Source organism: Ursus arctos, unplaced genomic scaffold (assembly GCF_023065955.2).
Source record: "Ursus arctos isolate Adak ecotype North America unplaced genomic scaffold, UrsArc2.0 scaffold_29, whole genome shotgun sequence".
Taxonomy (NCBI): Eukaryota; Metazoa; Chordata; class Mammalia; order Carnivora; family Ursidae; genus Ursus; species Ursus arctos.
The window spans coordinates 25,766,633-25,787,810 of record NW_026622974.1 but is presented as its reverse complement, the minus strand read 5'-3'; the positions used below and the strand labels follow the sequence as shown (position 1 = coordinate 25,787,810).

The 21,178-nt window shown below is 40.2% G+C and overlaps 1 long non-coding RNA gene across 1 annotated transcript in view; it reads left to right on the top strand.

The window, feature by feature from the left end:
• The window catches only part of LOC113261125 (uncharacterized), an 81,912-nt gene extending 70,909 nt beyond the window's left edge, over positions 1 to 11,003 (top strand). Inside the window, exon 2 of the long non-coding RNA XR_008956217.1 lies at positions 1,094 to 11,003. This is a non-coding gene — a long non-coding RNA (uncharacterized LOC113261125). The remainder of the gene's footprint in view (positions 1 to 1,093) is intronic.
• The last annotated feature ends 10,175 nt before the right edge of the window (positions 11,004 to 21,178 follow it).

Sequence of the window (21,178 nt, the reverse complement as noted above, 5' to 3'; positions counted from 1 at the left end):
TGTGATTTCTTTTGAACAGCACTTTTTATGTGTGTTAATGGTTTTAATGTATGAAAGGTAAGCATTTAAAATTACCACAATTTTCATAATTTGTTTTGGCATTTCTGCAGTTCGAATAATCTGAGGTCCTCAGTAGTTAGACATGGTCATAAACTCTGCGTTTTCTTTCACATCTCACTGCCTCGGTACTCGGTACTCGGTATTCGGTACTCGCCACATCCTTTCTCCCCTTGCTGGTCTTAAAGAAGCAGCTGCAACCGACCTATGCTCAAGCAGAGATAGTGACTCCCTTCTCTCTGCTCTCAAAGTACACATCTTTATTACACCCATCACATTCTACACTATACGTGGTTACGTGTGCATGCCTGTCCCTCCATACACTGTGAGGACTCAAAGACAGAGAGGTTACCTTCGTTAAACCCAAATCACCCTAGCAACAGATGCTCTTCCCTCCACTCCTAACAAGACCAGCTGGCAGAGGGTACACTGAGCAGTGGTGAATTGGCACCTGTCGGAATCTGCATACTTCAGTTACCCCTTTGGAGTTGTAGGCTAATCAAGAGTCAACTATATTTATTCCCATACCTATATGCCAGTTTTGACAGGTACTAGAAGTATGTAATTTCATTAGATATTAAACAAACAATAAATGAGAGCAGCAGAAATGAAAGCTTTATTTTTGTCAACTGTATCCCAAAAGTTATGGGAAAAATAGAGATGAATTACACACACACACACACACACACACACATATACACACACAGACAGACATACACACAGGTCAAATAAATCATGGGGAAAAGCACTATACAAAACTGAGGGGGGAATCTTAAACATTTAGAAGGAGTCTACATTCAGATTTATTGCACATATCTTTAAGTCTTTTCTCTATTTTAAAGAAATCACAGTTGAAAAGTTGTGTGAAGATCTGTTTTTTTCAAGAAGCAAGGTAAAGCTCCAAACAATAGTCCCAGAGTTTAAAAAAAAGAAAAAAAGTCTTGGCTTTACATCAAAAGATTGGCAAATTAATTCATTAAAATGTTTAAGAAATATCCTTTTAAAGCTTTCCTTTCTTTAATCTGCTTTTCAACAGGAACTAACAAATCCATGATAAAAGACCTTCTGCTGAACCCTGCCCCACCCCTACGCTTTGCAGCAAAGACCGGGTGAAAAACTGGAGCCTGACAATAAAGGAAGAAGGTGGTTCCCTTCTGAAGGGAAAACGGAATGTGACCCAGGAGCTACCTGTAGCCATGAGTTGTAGAGGGAGCTGGAACCAATCAAGGATGCGAGATGGAGACGGAAAGATTTGGGTCCCGGGTACTAGTCCTGGGGACAGGCACCCACCTTCCACGTAGGAGTGCTCACACCGTAGCATCTTTCTTTTTGCTTACGTTCACGCAAGTTGGGTGTCTGTCCCATGCAGGCAAAAAGAGCCTAATAATACAAAAAATGAAAGACACCACTACTGTATACATCATCATTATTGCGGAAGTTGTTAGTTGACTCAACAAATATTGTTGGACATCTCCTCTGTGCCAGACTGTGAGGAGATGAAAAGACCAGACCAGACCGAAGGCCAGGCTCTCATAGAACTTACAGGATCGTTCCCTGAGGGCTGGGATGAATTGCACATGTAAACTTTATGCTTATACCACACTAACACTTATATCATAATATAGTTGTTTATGCATTAATGGTTAATAGGTCCAAAATGGACAGTAAAGGAAGTTAGAATATTTTTAAGGGAGTAGCCATAACCGTATTAAAGGCCAGTGAGTATAACAGTGCCTAAATAATATCCCTGTGCCATTGTCAAATTTAGAATTCATTATTGGAAGAACTCTGATTTAATAAGTAAAGCAATGTCTTATGTTAGCATGATAGAAATATACAAAGAGGCCTCATTTGGCTTGGTTACTGCTCTATGAGAGTGCTTGTAAAATTTCAGAACTGGAAGGGGCCTTCTTGTAGGGAAAATAAAGCACAGAGAAATTAAGCCATTCACTCACAGTGGTCAGCCCAACTGTGAGTGCCACAGATCTCAGACAGATGTCAAGATACCTGGGAGGCCACAACCAGTTGGAAGTGTATCACAGTAGTTTGTTGCTACTAATAAAATAGTGACATTTGGATAGTGGGAGAGAAGTGTGTCAGTCTATTCCCCAGCAGTGAGTCAGGAATTGCCCACTCCCAGGAAACCCCATGGGGAAATCAGCATTATGCAAATCAATAATATGAGTGTTTTCTGTCGCTGGGGACAAAAAAAGCTGATAATCATGTCAGCTGGAAGGAAATTCAGGACTAGAACCTAGCATCCTGAGTTTTTCAGAGGGTTCTGTTTTTAAATCAACTTACAATAAAGGATAGGATCGTCATCAAGGAGGGAGAAAATTTGACATGTGGTTATAAACGGCCCGAGGGAAATAAATAAACCTCTATCAAAGGAAGCACGGTCTGTGATATCTGCAGACCCCGTCTTCCTCCGCTCCTCACAGTGGTTCACTGATCTAGAGGGAATTTTCCTTTTATCCGTCCTAACTCAACGTCTGCTTGCTGTAGAGGAGGTTAATGTCTTGCCTAAACTTGAGCTTCGCAAAGCGGTATGCGTACCCGCCAACTAATGTCTTATTCAAATGCCTCAGATGAAACAAAACATCACTGACATGGGCCTGCTCTATAAACCTCAGTTTTCAAAAGCTTTCAGTGTCAATTACCTCTCACAACAAAGCAGTCCACAAGCCTCTTGATAACGCTCAGAATGTCATCTCATCGATCCGGATCTGTTTACACTGCACAGTAAAATCCAATTCCTTGTAGTTACCACGGAGAGGTAGGCTGCCTTAATCATGGAATTCCTAAAGAAAATGAGCATCTCAGAAGGAAACCTGAACTTATTAAAACCAACTTCCAATCAAAATTTCCACGAACAACAGCGCTTCCTAATTCATTTCATCCAGTACATGCTACTCAGCATTTTCAACGATGTATTTTCCAGACTATGGTAAGATCTGCCCCCCTCCACCATTAGAGGGAAAAAAAAACGAATAGAATGCAATTCATGCAATATTAATAACTTGCTCTACTTTACAGCTTAGTAATAAAGTTATTTATGCTGCCACAGGCATCTCGTGACATTAGCAGTGGAAAGATAGCAGTAGACAGGCGGGCCAGGCCTGTGCCTTTTATAAAGCTGCAGAGCAGGACTGTGGCCAAAGGGAATAGCCCTGGGACAAAATCTCTGTACTATACACAGAAGGAGGGATAGTCTAAATCAATCTCCGTCCTACCTTTTGGAACAAACGAACAGCAAAAAATAATAATTTAAATTAATATAGCCTGGGCAAAGGTCACCTAGTTGCCACACCACTAATCTCTTCCCTGGATCAAAAATATTTCCTCCTAGATTTAAATTACACATAGCACACACCTCCTCTCACTTCAGCACCAGGGAGGCTCTCAACTGCTAGCCCTGCACACACGCAGACGTACTTCTAATCTTTGATTAGGCACTGTTTTATATTCTCTTATTTACTTCATATCATGTTTCCTATATTCAATTCTAAGCACCTAGAAAGCATCACCACATCTTATCCAGTGCCTCTCCAGCTCCCATAGCACCTGGCACAGTAGTAAATTGAAGACCAATGCTGAGGAAGTATTTGTCAATAAAGAAATATGATGCCAAAGTGTTGTCTGATAAATGGTTATAATATGGTCATTTTCCGTGATTAGATCTCGGATGTGCAAACAGAAGAAAGTGAAAGTATAAATAATTCAAAATAGATCATTGGAAAGTCATTTAGATGCTACTTGGAAATGCATGAAGGCTGGCCACAACTTTATGGCCATTTATAGACTGGCCAACGGATGGTGAGTTGTGTGCTGCGGTAAGGGAAACGGTGGACTGGGCATGTGAAACATTTGTCCTGTTTTGTCAACCCAACATTCACCCCCGCTTTCTTCCAGCATCCTAATATCCTCCTAGGTAATTATCTCCCTTATTATGTGCAATCCTGTTGGGAAAGTGAATCGAGGCATCACTGGAGGCTCCTTCAACTAATTTCCTTCTGAAAATTGCCTGGTGTAGCTAAGGGCTGGTACGTCAATTACATTCAGCCAATCAGGCCCTCTTTTCAAGGGCCTTGAATTTCAGGCCATGTTATACAAAGGCTGAAAAGAAAAAGAACTTTTCAGGGCTGGCACATTCGTGGGCGTCCTTCAGAATCTGCTTCTGAGAACCTCTGGACATACTTAAGTCCCAGAAGTCCCAAACAGGGGTCTTGTGATCTACCCATAGTTTCTAATGAATTCGCTTTTCGTAGAACTTAATAGAGTTATTTTCCAACACACTCTAAAAACTATGTCAGGCCAATGCTTCCCTGAGAAATGTAGAAATAGCAAACCAGGACACAGACATAGTATGCCAAAAGGGTAGAGTCTGAGCTAGAAGGCCATGAGTTAGCATAGAGGCCAGAGAAGAGGTAGAAAGTGAGCAGAGGCTGTTATTATTCATTTGTTAGAGATAATAGGGAGCAAAGGTGGTTGACCCATAGAGTAAGAAAAAGGATAGGAATCACAGGAAGAAGCAGATACGCCATGAAGGTACACAACCCTGAAACCTCTGGGTTGGCCTGGCCTCCAGTGGTGGTACAATTCCCAACCCTATTTCCCAGGAAAGTCCACTGTATATTTCCCTGGAATTTCATCACTTTAATAAGGCCCTCTGGACTCATCCAGAGCTTCCACAGGGAAAGTACAGTGGTTAAAGCATGAACTTTAGGGTCTGACTTCTTACATGAAAACCTAATTCCATTCAGTTTTCCCTCCCTTCCCCTATGGTCCTCCATGCTATTTCTTATGCTCCACATATGAGTGAAACCATGTGATAATTGTCTTTCTCTGCTGAGGGAGAGAAACCATGAGAGATTCTGGACTCCAGGAAATGAACTGAGGGTTACAGAAGGAAGGCGGCTGGGGGGATGGGGTAGCCGGGTGATGGGTATTAAGGAGGGCATGTGTGGTGATGAGCACTGGGTGTTATACACAACTAATGAATCGTTGAACACTACATCAAAAACTAATGATGTACTATACGTTGGCTAACTGAACATAATAAATAGAAAAGAAAACCTAGTTCCGGCACTTAGTTGAATGGGAAAGATCATTTATAAAATTATATGTTGCAGATCTGTTTTAAAATACAAAAATTCATCTTAAGCCTGAAAGAAAAAAAATTTAAAATGTTGACAATGCTAGTTGTTGCCTGGTAACTAAAAGGTAATCTTAGAGTGGTGACTAGGGTACCTTGAATTCACGCTGAATGGGCTCAAATTCCGGCTCACTACTTTCTAATTGCATGTCCAGGGCCAAATTACCCTATAGTCCTAAGGTTTTATTTTCCTCTCTTTTGTGATAGATACAGGAATAATACAGGATAGATACACGTTAGATATATAGAGATATAAGATAGATGGGATAATAGAACTACCTCAAAGTGCCGTTGTGAGGAACAGTTGAGGTCTTTTTCATCTCAGTAAATATTACTGTTACCTAGTTGCTCATCCTTGATTTTACTCTTTCATATCTTTCCCTCATCTCCTCCATCCAAAATTCCTATCAGCTCTCCCTGCAAAACATATCCTTCATCCACTCTCTTCTTCTCTACCCCCACTGATAACACCAAAGCCAGCATCATCTCCTGCCTATAATATACAAATAACCTCCTAATGGTTCCGCTCTTCCTCCCATACAATCCATTATCTACACTACAACCAAGTGATCTTTTATGGCACAATTTGCATCATGTCACTCCCTACTTAAACTCTCCAAAGGCTCTCCATTGCACTTAGAGTAAGAATCACGCTCATTACCATCACCCACAAGTCCTCATGGCTCTTGCCTGCCTTCCTATCTCCTCTGCTGGTCTTCATCCTTAGTTCATGTCACTGAACTCAAGCACACACACACAAACTCAGGCCTTCCTTCTGTTCTTCAAATACATCAAGTCCATTCCTGCCCCAGGATCTTCGTGCCTGCTCTTCCCTCTTGTGGAATGCTCTTCTCCAGGTCTTTGCACGGCTCACCCCTTCTTATCACTTGGGTTGTTTTTAAATGCTGCCTTCTCAGACTTAACCACCTTTTCTTTTGTGGACCCCACACCTTCATGCTTTATTCCTCTTTGCTGTGTTATTTCCTCAAATGACTTAATTGCTACACACATGGTCAAGGCACTAGATTCCCTGGCTAAGAGAATAAAGCTAGTGGGAAATCTGCATTAGTTCTCTAAGTCACTGAAATAACTCTCCAACCCAAGCCTGAAAAAGTGATCTGAAAAAGTCCATGGAAGCCCCTGAAGGAAAGAGAAAAAGCTAGTCATCTGCCAGGAAACACTAAGCTTTCCTGCCAGACACCATCGGTGCCATCCACAGCCGCCACCTGCTGTAGTGAACGCTGGTTCCCACTGGTACAAACTCCAACATGGTCCAGATTCTGCCAAAGTAATTAACTTACACCAAAGAAGTGGACTCAAAACAAAGGGATTTTAAAAGTTAAACCACAAGGTAAAAGTGCATAGCTGCTGACACTAAGTGGGTAAACTGCTTCGAAATTGGTATTGAATTGGCATTGGGTTCATAATGGGGCTTGATTATTTCCACATGGTATTTAACAGGCACATAAAATCCCACTAATATGAAAGAAATGTATTTTAAATGTTGGTTGACAGGGAGAAGAATACTTTAAATTACTAAAAAATGCAAAAAGGAGTTTTATGGCAACTGAAGTATATTATCTCAGAATATTGATTAAAAACTCTTCAAATAAGAGAGAATAGCTTAAATAACTACTTGATATTAATATGTATCCAGCTGATTAGGATGGAGCCTTTTCTTGTTTGTATAGAAACTATTTTAGACTTTTAAATAAGCTTGAATTATGTTTGAAACCTTCCAGCAAAACATTTACCAGCGATTTCCAAGACTCCTTGACTAGACATCATTTGCTGTCTGGATTAATCTCTAACATCTGAACCCTTCTGCCTTTGCATGGAGGCTGGCCCATCCTGCTCTGTCCTGTTTGGAGTTGAAGACAGAAGCATGAACAAGTACCAAGTCCTCAGCATAGTTTCATTGCTAACATCTTAGCCTTTGGAGTCAGACCCTCAGGATTCAGATCCTGGTCAGGCCCCTTAATAGCTGTGTGACACTGAGCAAGTTACTAAATCTTTCTGCGACTTTGTTTTCTCTGTGAAATACTGCGGACTTCAAAGGTTAGGAACCAAAACAAACAAACAAAACAACAACAAAAAAGAAAGACCCCATCAACAACCAGGGTCATCCAACAAAAAACAAAAAACAAAACCCAGAGACAAAAACACTTCATCTACATTTTGCATTGATAGACAGTCTCCACATAGCCCAAGCCTCCTTCCAGACCACTGGCTCGAGTAATGTGTACCAGCTTCTCCCCTCTCTCCAGTCCTCTCTGCTTTGAAGACGCCTGGCACAAAGCAGACAATAAATGTTGAGTGCACCAGCTGCTCATCTAGGTTCCTTAAAAGCAGACTCATTTCTACAAACCACATGGGGACCCCCAAGACACACCAGGACTAGCATCAGGTCCGAGCCCTCAGGTACAGGTGAGCAACAGCATTCAGGCTGTATGAGACATATTGTCCTGATAAACGTCCTCTCTGCCTGGACCACATCATTACAGCGATTAGAAAGAAAGATAGCGGAGTGCCTGGGTGGCTCAGTCATTAAGCGTCTGCCTTCCGCTCAGGGTGTGATCCCAGCGTTCCCGAATCGAGTCCCGCATCGGGCTCCTCTGCTGGGAGCCTGCTTCTTTCTCTCCCACTCCCCCTGCTTGTGTTCCCTCTCTCGCTGGCTCTCTCTCTCTCTCTGTCAAATAAATAAATTCAATTAAGAAAAAAAAATAAAGATAGCTCCACTTATTGATTCTACCGTAGGAAGGCACTGTGCTTGTCATTTATAATATGATCTCATTTAATCTTTGCTTTCATCTTTGCATTACTGTGGGAGAAACAAAAATGTCAGACAACCTCTGATGTTGATTATCTTTAAGAAAAGATAATTTCGTTTCCCAAGTTTCTCAACTAATTATATTTTTCAGTTCTTTGTGTCAGGATTTGATAGATACAAATGATTCATTATTCAATTCTGTGCCTACTCAATAGTTTTATGAGAAACTACAGTCTTATAAAAAAGCCAGGATGTAAAGTGTGCCCGAATTTAAATCCTTTTTTTTTGGTTTCACTTTTTATTGAAGTTTGAGAAACATAGCTAGAAGCGCACACACACTCACTGTACCGCTTGTCGTGTTTTCACAAACCGAACACGCCCCTGTAAGCAGTACCCAAATAAAAAAAAAGGAGGACATTATCAACACCCCATAAGCTGCCTTTGTACCTCCTTCTTGTCACCAACCCTCCCACAATCGTAACCACCATCCTGTCTTGTAACCCACTGATGCCGCTTCGCCTGTATTTGCGCTCTGTATGCGTAGAATCACGGAGTATGAACGCTACTGCATTTGACTTCTTTCACTCAACATTCCGTTTGTGAGAATCACCTCTATTGCCATGTAGAGTTAAAAAGGATCTATACAGAACTCCATTCCTGCATATATTAGAATTTGTTTCTAAATTATAATGTCGGTTTGATGGGCAGTTTGCGGCTGTTGCGAACAGTATGTCTTCTGGTGCACATATATGTGCTTCCACTGGGCATGCACCTCGGAGTTTGATTGTTGGTCATAGGATATATATATGTTCTTTATGGGGTATATATAACTACTCCTGAACAGTTTTCCAAAATGGTTATGTCAATTTACAAACTACTATCAATGAACAGGCATTCCAGTTCTTCCACATCCTAACCAACACTTGGCATTTTCCTTTTATGTTTCTTTTAATTTTAGCCATTCTCATAAGGGTATATCAGTTCAAAGGTGCTTCTTAATGCTTGTCCTTGATCCTATCTTTTCTGTCCGTGGCTGCAAGATACCACACACTCTCTGGTGATGATGCAGAATGACCATGTGCCCAACTATACTAGGCCACCTGGAAGACAATCTCAGCACGGTAACATGGCCTAAACTTCACCCCCAAAAAGCCTGGAAAAGCAATGAGTTCTTCACTTAGTCTCTTGAGGAGAAAGTGGTGGAAGAATTACAACACACAATACATTCCTAAGACAGCTCTCTCTAACATCCCACTGTCATGTCAATCGCCCCACTTCTTCCTCAGGATCCCTTTTCTGTTCTCCTCTCTGCTGGGGCTCCTCTCTGCCTTATCCCCCCCTTCCTTTCTTTTATCCTTTGTGGTGACTTCTGGGCTTTCCCCGCACTGGTCCTCATCCTGGATGGTACTGCTCAGGTCCGAGACAGATTCTCCAGCCAAAGAACTGGTCCTTCCTCCTTAGAGGTGGGAAGAGCAGCAGTTCTTAAATATTATAACTTAATATTTCCTCTGAATGCTTGTGTGGTGGGTGATTTTGAGTATGAGGGTGTGTACTGTACTCTTAGTTTTTACCTGTCTCCTGCTCCAGCCTAGTAGGGAGGACCTAGTGATTCCTTTCCACGGATATCTTGGCCGGGCAGAAAGGCAGACCACCAGTAGCCACAGGCCTTTTCACTCTTGCAAAATCCTAACTCCTCAAAAGAGATGGTGCTAGGAGTTGTGGAAGAGAACAGAACAGTGCCTTGCAGAGTCACCCGTGCCGAGAGAAGGGATTCTGACTCATGCAGCGGGAAGAGGATGAGCAAGCTGAGGCTCTGCGAGGGGCAGCGACCTGTGCTGGGCTCTGCGGCAGTGCCAGGACGAGGGAAGGGCCACAGCTAGTCTGCACATGAAGCCTTTGTGCCGATTGGGGAATGCATCCCTCCAGGCAGATGTAAGCCAAAAGGAACCCAGCTTTCGAACAAATGGTGCCTTTGTCCAGAGTAAAATGAATCAGCCTCCTACCAGGGCACTGGGCCTGGTGAGCAGGGTGCAGCCTGGCTCTAAGCCCCTTTACCGCCTCAATCTTGCCCTTTGTCCGGGGCGCAAAGTACACCACTGTGCACAGTGTAGCTGCAAAAATGTAGCAAGACCTCCACAACATGGCTCCGTGGTGTGCCTAGAGCGGAGAACCCGGGGTGCTGGCAGCCTTGGCCTCACCACACAACAGAGAGCCATGAAACCCCAAGGAAGCATACATTTTGAATTTTTGCTTTGCTATGTCAGCTGGGACCATGAGGGCCTAGCAAGTAGAGGCCCTTTTCCTTACCCCACAGCATATGAACCTCCCAGATGCTATGATCCTAAGAGAATCAGGGACCCCAACACTGATTGAGATTGGGTTTCCTGGAAATCTGGTGAGGCTGGAATCAGTCTGTTTCATTTCATTTAAAGGCAGTAAGAACTGAGATGTTTCTTACACACTTGAGTTTATTTTCTATACCTGTCACACCTGAATTACAGTTTCTTTAAAAAATAAACCTACTTTTGATTAGTAAAACTATAAAATCCAACTTGGAGAATGACAGTGAAATTACTCTTGTGTAGGTCTAAATAAGTAGCTCTTTATTTAGTCCATGTGAACATTAGAATACAATCTTAAATATGAATATAATCCTGTATAATTTTATATGACTTAGTACCTAACAAGAGGCTAGAATGTTTATCATATAAAACATTGGGAGTTCAAGATCATAATGAGTAAAGATCTGACATTTCCAAGTATTCATATGAGTTTTTAAGCAGATTACTTGTCAATATTTTCCCTTTGTTCTATTGTTTCTTAGATTGCTTTTTTTAAACCTGAGAACCGGAAATAACTGAAATGTTACAGATGTCATATTAACACATACTCTGAACTATTTGCAAAAGTCTGCAATTAAAATGTTTATTTTCGAACACACAGTGCTGATTTGTTTTCATGACACTAAAGAGCGGTGCTTGAATGACATATAGCCTGATTTTGAGACAGTCAAATTAAAAATGATTGAAATTGAAAATTAATTTTATAAGTTATTGTGAGGTATTATAACCACAGTCAGAAACATTAAAAAACATAAGAAAAATTAAGCTAATGATTTTCTCATTTAACCTAAAATAGTACAATTTTCTAAAAGCTTTTGCTTGTGAATAAAATTCTGGATGACAAAATAAATATTAGTGAATAAAATTATGCTAGATCAGGAGAGTGGCATAAATCTGATACCTCAATCATGCTGTAGATTTTTAGGTGTCTTTCCTTTGAAGAGTTCAAAGTACTTGAAAAGGGATTATCTTAACATATTCCACTTTCTAGAGTGATAAAAAGGCAAATATGACTCTCCCAACGCATAAACAAGGAAAGTGGAGCACAAAATTTTAATAGATTCTTCAGAACCACAGTCAGCCATTAAATTATTCATATACATGGATACTTTAATGCCTCCATGTTTTTCTTTTATCATAGGATATTTTCCTTATTCACTCTTCTTTAAAATTCTATTTGTACTCTAAGACCTAACTGAAATATAACCTCCTCCATCAAGCCCTTCCTGATCCTCAGGCAGAAGTAACTGACCAAGCCAGCTGCTATTCACCAGATCCATTTGCTTTAATTACTGAAACTTATCCCTTTGGATTTTGAAGAGTTTTCTTAAATTATGACTAAACAGAAGCCAAGAAGGAATCAAAAATGCACCAGAATTGTTAGCCATGATTACGTGTGGGAGTTGTACTGTCTATAACTTTTTAACTTTATATTTTCCAAATTTTCTCTAAATGTCATGTAATTTATAATTGGAAAAAAAGCAAAACAAAACAAAATGAATGGGGAAAAAAGACATGAAGTTTTTTGAACTGTCACTTTAATTTACAGCTAGGAAAAAGCAATGCTCCAAGATTAGCTATAGGTACAGAAGAGACATCTAAGGAGAGGAAAGAGACCTTTGAGTAGAGGAGGGACCAAAAAGCTCCCCCCCCACACAAAATGTTACCTCCTTCCTATATTATATCTAGATATGACTCTGCTCCCCAGGCAGCTTGGCAGAGCCCAGAAGATCCCGGGAATACCTGTGTCGGTTCCGACAAAGTATAAGACAACACGCCAGATAGACAGATGTCTACTGGGAAAACCAATCTGTCTTCCTTGATAAAATGGATAGAGAGGAAGGAATAACTTAAAGCCTTCTTGGGAGAAGAAGTAAGACATAGTGAGGAATCCATCTGAAATGCCTAGTGCCCAGCTAAAGTTTCCAGCTTTCAAATGGGAAATTGAGTCTGAGGAAGACCAACAATGCCTGCTCATGTGTGCTGGTTAGGAGGGGAAAGCCAAAGGGTTGACCGAAGAGGCACAAGAACACAGCAGCTTAAAGAAAATGAGGGATATTTCTCCCTCATAACTAGTCGCGGGGTGAGCGGCCTGGGCCGGTGAGCAGCTCCACAGGGTCATCGGGCACCTCGTCGTCTACGTAGTCTCTTCACCATAGGGCAAGAGTTAGAAAACTGCAGGCCTGTGAGCCAAATCAGCCTGCTGCCTGTATTTATAAATAACATTTTATTGACAACAGCCATGCCCATTTGTTAATGTGTCATCTTTGGATGCTTTTGGGCCGTAAGGCAAAGGCTCTATAGTCACAAAACTGAACATAGTTACTATTCAGCCCTTCACAGAAAAAGTGTGTCTACCTCTGCTCTACGGTATTGACCTTGCTGCATGGTGGAGGCTGGAGCGTGGACACATTTAAGTTCCTAACTTGTGAAAGAAAAAGAGCGCACGCCCATGCTACAAGGCCCACACCCAGGAGTAGCACATGTCATTTCTCTCACATTCTACTGCAAGGACCCAGGCACAGCTCTTCACAGAGTGGGAAGGAGGTGGGAAGTGGGTCTCTGGTTGAACAACCACGTGTCCACCTACAGTTTTATCCCAATGAAACAAAGAGGACGAATTTTGGAGGACAGCCAACAGTCTCCACTATGTGATATGTCTGTTTTGCACCAATGCCTCAACTTTGATCTTGTAAAGTAGCATATATCCACATGTGTGTCATGTCAAAGGCAAATGATCACATTTTTATCCACACAGAAATGTATTTTTGCCACAACCAAGCCAACATACGTTCTAGTATTGCTGGTCAGAGCATTGAGGTACAATCCAGTGCAAGGTGCAAGAACTATAGTGAATGTCAAGCCAAACCAAAGGAAACTTGTGTTTTCCTTGGAACATGCAATGACATAAGCAAGCTGGCCAAGATGGTATACGATTCTTCTCAAATGGCACTGTGATGTTAAAGGGTGGCCTATGAAGTGTGCCATGCCAAAGGCAGGTGCAAGCTAGTGCCTTCAAAAAGTACTATCCAAATACCAAATGATTTCTCTCATATGTGAAATTTAAGAAACAAAACAAATGAACAAACAAAAAAAGAGACAAACAAAAAACCAGACTCTTAAATACAGAGAACAAACTAGTGGTTGCTAGAGGGGAGGTGGGCAGGAGGTTGGGTGGAACAAAGGGGAATAAGAGTACACTTATCCTGATAAGTATTGAGAAATGTAGAGAATTGGCGGGGTTTTTTTGAAGATTTTATTTATTTATTTATTTATTTGAGAGAGAGTGAGAGACAGCACAAGGCGCGGGGCTGAGGGAGAGGCAGAATCCCCACTAAGCAGGGAGCCAGACACAGGGCTCGATCCTGGGACCCTGGGATCATGACCTGAGCTGAAGGCAGATGTTTAACTGACTAAGCCACCCAGGTGTCCCCATTGTATAGAATTGTTGAATCATTATATTGTACACCTGAAATTAATATAACACTGTAAGTTAACTATATTTCAAGAAAAAAAGAATAAAGAAAAAATTCTTTATCCAAAATTCTGTTTTGTGAAAGCATTCCTCAAACACAAAAGAAGTTTGAGACCCATTCATAAAGTATTGACCACATACGAAATATGCTATAAGCCTCCAATCAGGTTCCATTTAAAAAGAAAAAGAAAGTGCATATGAAAAGATCTAATGAATAGTCACAATTTCCATAGGGGACTTTACAGTCCATTTGCTCTACTACCATGTGAGATTAGAAATAGAAAAGGCATCTAAGCTAATATTTCTGCTAGGATGATTCCCTGCAGCAAATTTTACTACCTTCTTGGATTCAATTTGAAATGTCTAGAGCAATGTGCTCTCCTCATCCTTCTCCTGGAGGCAATTCAAAGTCCTGTGGGAAATTTTCCCAACCATAGTGGTGTAAAAAAAGTAATAGAGCGAGGAATAGGGAGATAGAAGTTCTGGTTCTCAGTCATCTGCTTTTCAACCACATGAACTTGCATGATTCATGCTTTATATTCATTCAATTAGTGTATTTTTTCTACTAGATTCAAAGCCACTGCTATGGGAGAGACAAGGTCATCAGAGACTGAGCCCCAGCCTTCTATGAGTTTATGATCTAATATAGCAGCAAGTGCAAGAAAAAAGAAAAATGCTTAAGTAGGTAGAATCCAATCAGTTGTGGGTGATGGCAAAGAGGGGTCATGCAACCTAGTATCAAAGACTAGTGAGAACTAGAAAGGCAAAGTTGGAGGGGAAGCATCCCAAGTGGAAAGAAAGCAAAAGCCAAGGGTAGAGGTAAGAAAGGAGATGCTCAAGGAATGACTGGTGGTCAGTGTTAGTTAGAACATGTGTCATTCAAGGGGGTACAGTGGGAGATTAATTAGGAAAGACAGTAAGGATCCAGACTGGGAAAACTAGTGAGTCTGATGTTATGTAGTAAGCAAAATGAAGGGTTGTGAGAAGCAGGTGATTTAATCAAGGAAAGACTTTAGAAGTCACATGGTGATTTGTAGGGACTGGGGGTAGGGAGACTAGTTAGAAACTACTTAGAAAGTAGGACAGCAAGACAAATGTGGAAGAGATTTCCAATAAGGAATGAATTCAAGGAATTATTTTCCCTGTTTTGAACATGATCCAGATGCTTATATTAGAGATCCCACAATCAAAATATGATGAAGCAGGAGATATCACACTTGAGTTGACAGACAGAACAAAGAATACTTGAAATTGAAATGACAGAAAAAGAACTGAGTAGAAACGCATTTGAATTTCAACTGCTTAATTTGATGTTTATGAAGACTTTGAACTATACTGTGAGCTAAGAAAGGCAGTAAACCTGAAACTCTGGAAGGGTGTGGGAACTGGTTCCTCTTATGAAGAATATAAAAGCATAAAGAGAGAATGACTATCCTCCTAGATTCTTCACACTTACTCCAAGTGAGATGGACTTTGTAGGCTCTACCTTTCCTGATTTTGACTATTTTACTTATTACTTGTTTGTTTATGCATTTAACTTTATGAAATTATATTTTGTACATAATAAAATGCACCTATTTTAAGGGTACAGTTTGATGGGCTTTAACAATATATACATCTGTATACATCACCATAATTAAGATGTAGAGTAATTCTCTCACCAACCTCCCCCCAGATTCCCCCATAACTCTGCAGTTAACACCAACCCCTTCTCAGGCACCTGCTGACCTGACTTCTATGACTGTGGATTAGTTTTGCCTGTTCTAGAACTTCACATATATCTACAATCAGACAGCAAACACATTCGTTCACATTCTTTTGTGTCTGCCCTTTTTGCTCAGAATGTTTTTAGATTCATCAATGTTGTTGCATGTAAATAGCTTGCTCCTTTTTTATTGCTGGATAAGGTGCACGAATACTTCACAAATTGTTTATCCATTCATCGCTAAATAGATGTTTGGGTTGTTTCCAGGTTGGGGCTATTGTGAATAAAGCTTTTACGAACATTAGTGTGCCCGTCTTTTTGTGGACATAGGTTTTCATTTCTCTTGAATTAAATCCTAAGCCCGAATCATATGGAATTATATGTTTAATTTTATAAGAAACTGGCAAACTGTTTTCCAACATAATTACAGTATTTTACACTCCTAACAGCCGTGTATGAAAGTTCTAGTTACTCCACATTCTTTCCAACACTTGATTTTGTCAATCTTTTTAAATTCTAACATTCTAGTGGGTTTTTAATAGCATCTTATTGTGACTTTAATTTACTCTTCCCTAATGATTAATAATATTTTCATGCCCTTATTTTCATGTTCTCACTGGCCATTGAGGGTGTGTGTGTGTATTGTGTGAAGATTTTGTTCAAAACTTTTGCTCACCTTTTTAATTGTCATTTGTCTTATTTTTGAGTTGTCGGAGTCCCTTTCATATTCTCAATGTAAGCCCTTCTTCAGATATATGTATTACAGATATTTTCTTCTGATCTGTGGCTTGCCTTTTCAGTTTCTTAATAGTATCTTTGGAAGAGCAGAATTTTTTAACTTTAGTAAAGTCCAGTTTATCTGTTTTTATAGATAGGGTTATGTTCTATCTGCAAAATCTTTGCCTCCCCTCAAATTTCGAAAAATGTCTCTGTTTTCTTCTAGAAGTTTTATATGTTTAGATTTTACTCTAGTTCTGTGATACACTTGGGGTGTGTTTTTGTGTAGTTTGGGCGTAGGAGTCGAGACTCATTTTTTTTCTGTTTAAATATCCAGACGTCCCAGCACTATCCATTGACTCTTCCTCATCGAGTTACCTTGTCACCTTTGTCAAAAATCAATTGACTTTCTATAAATGTTGGTCTATTTCCAAACTCTTTATTCCATTTCATTGATCTATTTGTTTATCCTTACCCCAAGGCCACAATATCCTGATTATGTAGCTCTCAGGTAAGGCTTGAATTTAAAAAAGGAAGTCCTTCAAGTTTATTTTTCTTTTTTTAAAAATTTTTAAAAAGATTTTTATTTATTTATTTGTCAGAGAGAGAGAACAAGCGGGGGAAGCAGCAGGCAGAGGGAGAAGCAGGCTCCCCACTGAGCAAGGAGCCCAATACAGGACTCCATCCCAGGACACCGGGATCATGACCTGAGCTGAAGGCAGTCACTTAAAGATTGAGCCACCCAGGTGTCCCAAGTTTATTTTTCTTTTTAAGAATTATTTTGGCAACTCTGGGTCCTTTACATTTCCATATAACTATTAGAATCAGTTTGGCAATTTCTACAAAGAAGTCCTGGGACTTCTATTGAGCTTGCATTGAATCTAGAACAATTTGGAGAGAATTGACATCTTAACAATGTGAGTTTTCTAGTTCAAGAATATGGTATCTTTCCTTTTTATTGTCTTTCTCTTAACAATCTTTTGTAGTTTTCAATGCACAGATTTTGCACATGTTTTGTTAAATTTATTCCTATGTATTTCAGACAGCCTGTCTTAAAAGTTGACTACTGCAGAAAGTCATCTCGCCCATTATTTATTTGTTTTATTAGTTTAATTGCCAGAATAACAATTTCTTCAGATTGATGGTAGTAAAGGAGGGGTGGTAATGGGGAAGGGTAATTCCCAATTGGAAGCATTTCCAGTAATGAGAGCATTCCCTGCCATATTAGAAAAAAATCTCTTCATGAAAGCTTCCTCCACCCCAACTGCAGGAATGTCAATAAATACATATACAAGAGGGAATGTAGACATGGACAAATCTGCCTGGTGTCAATAATGAAGCTACTTACCAAGATAATTAGGTGTTTAAAGTTGAAAGCAGCTCTTTTGCAGATTTCCCAGTCTACAGATCTATGTATAGTTACCACTCAAAAATTACCTGATTTATCATATCAGTGGGCACTGTGAAAATTTTTCCTGGGGCTGGATATATTCTTTACAGAATTCCCATACTTTAGTTTGAATCAGCATTTGTGCAATTACAGAGCACTTGTATGAGGCCTAAAGATAAGAGTGGAGAGAAATGTTTATCGTCAGAGTTTTACCTAGATGGACAAAATTCTCTTGAAAACACTTACGGGAAATCTAAGTCCCCCACTGATCTTTTTGCTTTCCACACAAAAACAGTGATGATAAAGAGGAAACTAACTTTCTGAACCATTAAATATTATATTATTTCTCTTGCCAAGTTTCCTGATGGGTATTTTATAGATTTTCCTTAATTTAAAAAGTAGATGATTCAAGATTCCTGAAATAATTACATTATAAATATAATAATAACATTAACTTATGCAGTGCTTCTTCTATTTGTAATATCATTTTTTTCTCATAACCATCAAGTTAGATAAAGAAGGATTAGGTGTCACTATGTAACCAGGAAACAAATTCTAAAGAAAAATCAAAGACCGATCTTAAAATATGATCTAGAGATCTGGCTCTGTGTCTTTTCATTCTTGCCATTCTCCCTTTCCTCCTTCCCCCTCGCTTTTAAATTTTGGGCTTTAAAAGAAACACTCAGAAACCGCAAGTATTCAAGAAACAGCAACAACAATAACAGTATATTTACTACTCTGTGTCAGGAATAAACACTGCAGTTCTATAACTTCAGACATCTCCAAGGTGAGTGATATTGTTCCCACTTTACAGAGAAAGAAACTGGAGCTCAGAAAGTGTTTGTAGCCTTTCCCAAGGCCACATGGACAAGCAGAGGAGATGGGGTTCAAATCACAGAACCAAATCTCTTTCACACAGATGCCTCCGAACTATTATTTAACTAATGTAAACCAAAGAGTGAATTCAAAGGTAGACTTTAGCATCTAGTTTTAACAGATCTTTCCGCCTGTATCTATTCAGGAAACTACATAAAAATTTGCACTTATAGGAAAAGCAACCTTGCATCATGGAAAAAGCATGGAGCTGAGGGGCCGGGAGACCTAGGTTAGAGCTAATGTGAACAGCAGATCCATCACAGAATCCAAGGCAACCCTTTAAACCTATTTCTTTATAAGTAAATTCAGGTGTTGGACTTCCTATTTTCTAGTTTGTTCCAACTCTAGATTCTACTAAAAAAATAGAAAGTACTCTGTGTTTATTATTATAGGGGTTATTTGCTTTTCTCTTCTGCTTTCTGCATAAATAACCTCTTTAATCAAATCATATCAGAGTCTGTAAAAATGTCCATAGATATATCAGGAAGCTGGAAGGCACCAAGCTTTCTGGGGTCACACACTCTTCTGTGCACCGAAGCTTCTGGGTGAACATTTTTGGCAGCCATTTCCACCATGGCATGGAGCAGTGGAATTGAGATGGTCACAGAAGACCCATTTGGCTGCTCTTTGTAGGAACTTCAAGACTGAAGGCCATCAGCTCCACTATGAGCACCATCAGATTGAAGTTCGAATAGCCAGCTGAGACCAGCTGGACTTTAGCAATTACCCATCCAGGAGCAGGCTGGCCAAGCCACTCTACAGTTGTGCCCAGAGAGCATCCAGATAACACCCAGCAATCTTTTCTCCTGTTCTCCTCTGCTGTCACGATATTTAGTACACCTAATCAATACCTCCAGATGCCATATTGGGCAAGAAAAAAAGGGAGGGTTTAAGACCTGAATGACCAGTAATTTCCCAAAAGAAACAGGGTCATTCTGGTTCTTATTCAAATTTTGAGGAGTTCAGATGTTTAACCAAAAGGAGAAATATAAACATGAAGTGATAGAAATAGTTCCATTGGCAAGTTTAAGATGTCCTTACCAATCATCAGGGTGGGAGTCATGAGGTGGGACTCAGATGAGCTATTACGAAATAGGTGTACATTTTCTTCACATGACTGAGTTTGGAGTGAGTGACTTTGTGAGCTCACTAGACTTTTAGAATTGGAGTTCATTACAATAAGCTAAAAAAGAACAAACAAAATGAAGACTCACCCTTTTCACAAAGTCAAGTTTAGCTCAAGCTTTCCTGAGTGTACAACACACGCAAGCCTTGCTGAGGATTGCTCATCAAGAATGCTCATAAGTTCAAAAGAATTTGGATGACCGTTTACTTCCGTCCGTGAAAACTTCCACAGGGTGTCCATTTAATGGAAGCTTAAGATAAGTGAGTTTTTTCATTTCAATTTGGTTGTCAACATGTAGGAAAAAGCAAAGCCCACATCAAAGAAGGAATATTATCAGAAGATCAAACATTAAGGGAAAAAGCCATTTCTTCAAGTGTGGCCTTCACCGTCAATCTGAATTTTGGTCTAAAGTGTAAAACCGGAGGGAAAAAAAGTCAGCTCTGCTGTGAACCGCCAAGGGAGTTGTTTTTGTTCTGCCAACGCTCCAGATGCTTTTCGTACAGAGAGACTTCATCTCATGCTCACGCTTGTTTGTTTCCACGCATCTAGCTCCCAGCCAGGCACGGAAACAGGGACTTTGTGGATGCACTGAACATGATATTTAAATTACTTCATCTTACCTAAAATTTCAAGCCAAGCAGGAAAAGTTGGACCATGCACTGTTCTTCCTTTTTTTAACCTTGAATTTGAATTAATGACATTTGTTTCTAAGTGACCCAAGAAACCAGGAAGAAACTATGATCTAGGTTTGTCAAAGCATTAAACACTTCAGAAATGTTGCAATGTAAATCTGTTTACTTATCATAACAATAACTCATTTTGAAGGCTCTTTGTCTCGAGGAAAAAAACATTTTATTTCAGAAATAGATCCAGAAATAACTGTCCCTACACGTACACATCTTGTTTCAAGTTATAACTGCTGAACATTTTTTTTAATTCAGTCATTGTTTACTGAGTGTTTATAATGTGCCGAGCCCCATGCGGGGCGCCCTACATACAAAGGTACTGCGGCATCTCCCGAAGGCTGCATTCTCTGGAAGGCAGAGGGAAGACTGGGAGTCATTTGCAATAGATAAAGGCCTATGGGGACAATGGGGATGCAAATGAGGGAGTGGAGCAGGGACAAATTTGAGAAGTAAAATTTACAGAATTTGTTGCCAAACTGGATGTGTCGACAAACCAAAGTTCAGAGGTAGCTCCTGGTTTCCAGTTTGGAGGTAGTGATGCCCTTCAGCGAGATCCGAAATGTCAGGGTGACAGCCGCGCAGACACCTCCACATTACCCCGGAGATGAGATCTAAGGGAGCTACTATGCACAGGAAGTCACGTGGTCAGAGATGACTGTTTTCAAAGTCCATTTCCAGAGCCTCAGTGGGTTTCTTTCCCACGTGCGAGTGTTTGAACCTGCTTCAGAGCCTACTAAACCTGATCAATGGCCAGTGGCAAATATGCTCAGCGGTGAGAAAAACTCTTCTGTGGAGAGGACTCCAGTCCTCGATTAATCCTGCAGCATAGGTCAGCCCACTGTCTAGACTGATGCTTCTGAATCCATTCTAATTAGCAAA